Below are 3152 nucleotides of genomic sequence, written 5' to 3' on the forward strand. Positions count from 1 at the left end.
TCTCCCCTCCCCTCTCCTCCCATCACTCTCTCTTCTCTTTAAGTCGCCTTGAGCATGTATAGGTATGAGCGACGCATAAATAGAAGATTAGATTAGATTATCAAGTCCTTTATGTCCTTAAAATCTGATGGTGCTTGTTAATCAGCTATTGTAAATGTTTTTGTAGGAAAACCCAATAAAATAAGGGTACAGTCGTATATGTAAAGCACAGTACGTTTTCTTTTTGAGTCAATGTTTTTGTAGGAACATAGTGCCAATAGAAAGCTGTTTCATCAGCACTGTAAATTTGCTCATGACCAAGGTTTCCATCAGATATCCGCTTAGCAAATTCATCAATGTAATTTTTAGCTACCTTGTAATCAGCAGAATCTTTTTCACCACAGACTTTGAGATAGTTAATACTGTGGTGTTTCCTAAATTTCTTCAGCCGTTCTGAATATTCACACTCACTGTCAATGTTCAGTTCTTGATGATATTTTTGGGCTTGCTTCATTACCATCAAACCAGTCAATGGCATGCATTCATGTCTTCTTTGCTGAAACCACTCAATCAGCACATGATCTAAATCTTAATTTTTTTGCCCTATGGAATGTTTTTCTGGTTTTCATTAATTTCTGGTCATCACTCTCATTGTAAAACTTCAACAACTTACCTGTCTGAGTGGAATCTTGAAACACATGCACCTGTGTTGGTTTCAGGGTATGTCATTAACTACTTCTGTTTTGTGTCAAATTTCAATTTTCGGAGCTTTCGGTTTTTGGAATTTCGGATAAAGGAATTCCTAGTCTAGCTAATGTGTTCCCCAGGAAAGAAAAGGGCTGCACTTGTTTTCTCTATTCTAAGGCATATCCTAAGAAATAAACTGAAAGGCCGTGAATGTGCATATGCCGTACCCTGAAGAAAATCTTCAGATACATTGAAATATTGGAGGCTCTCTTGACTCACTATTGCCAAGAGAGCATAGGTGAATGAGGGGAGAGAACAAGTGTGCCCAGAGGAGGGACAAGGGGAGTGAAGAAGAGAGAGGGAGAGAGAATGCTAGAAAGAGGAACAAAAGGAGAGGAAAGCTCTCTACAGTAATTGCAGGCACTAAGGCCCAAATTCTGTAACCAGCGCCTAATATTAGGCACCTATTTGGGAGGCGCCCAACTAGATAGGCACCTATCTACATTGATCAACAAGTTCAATTAAGCTTTTTAATCAGCAATAATTGAAACTTAGGCGCCTAACAAGAAAATCGATTCTGCAATAAGGTACCTCTAAAAATTTAGGTGGCCTTCAAAAAAATAGGCACTATGTACATTAGGCGTGGTTGTGGCTATGTGTTAGGCACCATATTGCAGAATGACTGCTCTTAAGCGTGCTTAAGCACTCACATGGGCGCCTAACTTTTAGTTGTGCCTAGAACTGGCCTATTTATTAGAAGCCTCTAAAACAGGTGCTGCTCAGCGTGCTTCATTAAACAGCACCCAATTTTACTTGAATTGCATTGAACAGTGCCTATATGGTGCCTAATTTTTGGCCGCTTTGTATAGAATTTGCCCTTAATAGACTAGATTTTCCTTCTTACATTCACTCTGCTGCTTCCTTTCCTTATTTCTGCACTCTCTATGAATCTGGAGGACAGGAGGAAGGGAACCGCGATGAAATCAGATTTACTTGAAGATACAAAATAGGTTTGTGAGTCATGAGGTTGTAATGTGGTAAATATTTCAGGGTTTGTTTAAATACACTCTTGCTTAAGAAAAATATCCATAATTAAAGAGGGCTTTGTTGAGCCATGAACCTAGCATAGGATGTTTTTTATCAATTAACCAAACATGAAATTAATTTTAAAAGTTCATGATTATATAAAATAAGAAGTTTCTTGGTTATTGTTCTTTGAAAAAATGTAGAAATTGTGAGAACTTTGAATTCTGCCCTGACAAAAAATTCCAAGTGAATAGCCTGCAAGAACTGTCCTGCATTATGGGTGACACTTCAAATTTTTAGACAATGACTTTGAGCGCTTACCAACAAAAAGTCACGTACACTCTTATAGAAACATTTCAATTATTTTTAAAGCTGTCTCAAGAGGCAGCATTCTATAATTTTATTTGAACAAGACTAGACACACGTCTACTGTTGAGGCAAATGTCTCAACACACAACACATTATTCCATAAAGTGTTGGATGTTATAGCAAAATGCTTGTCATAATTTAGCACCTAACATTCAACTCAGTTTTAGGTCAGTTAAACAAGTTGATTAGCTAATATGTTTTTCCCATTACTGTGCATTATTAGTGAATAGCCCCAAACATAAATAATGGGAGCTGCAGAAATAATGGGACCCTTTCACTAAGGTATGGTGAAATCTGGGTTTAGTGTATTCTTTTTTTTTAATATTTTTATTAAAGAAGCAATGTAAAGAGGATAACAATCCACCAGACAATAATAAGAACAATACTAGCACAGTAACATCTGCAGCATACAATAAACAGCAGCAACAGCTAACAAGAACAAGCTAACCAAACAGCAGTTCAACAAAAAAAACCCCAGAAAACCCCCACAACTTGTAGGCCAAAGGGTCCCCAGAGAGGATTCTCTAATGCAAGTCCCTTTGTAAGCTCCAGTTTTTATGTTTCTTAAAGGGAAAAAAGAAAAAGAAAACAAAACCACCCCTCCCTACTCCTCTGACCCCCTCCTAAAATGTGCTCTTTTAATGTTGCAGATTTGTTGAAACAACTATATCTGAAAATTCTGAAAGAGCCACTTTGCTAGTATCCTTTATTCAGATTATTCTTTCATAACTCTCAAGTATTATTCTACGACAGAAAAGTTTGGATATTCCTAGACGTGACTAGACAAATGCAGGAACGGAGAAAATTGTTTCTTGCAATGAGAACTGAATTGGTATCTCTGGGGGCTTCATTTCTTTGGCCTACCCATGTAAATCTGTGATCAAATATTTAGGGGTAAAGTATGTATTTATTTTTTGCCCTGGAGCAGTTAAGAGCATTTATAGATTTGAAGAAATTGTTAGTTGGTAATGTTTAGTTATTATAAACAGGTATTGTGACAGTGGGATTAGCTGTTAAGCCTTATTTGTAGATTTATTTCCGCAATAAATCTCTCGTCTTTTCTTTGCCTGGGCCCTCAGCTATTGTGGTCT

Source organism: Geotrypetes seraphini, chromosome 1 (assembly GCF_902459505.1).
Source record: "Geotrypetes seraphini chromosome 1, aGeoSer1.1, whole genome shotgun sequence".
Classification (NCBI taxonomy): Eukaryota; Metazoa; Chordata; class Amphibia; order Gymnophiona; family Dermophiidae; genus Geotrypetes; species Geotrypetes seraphini.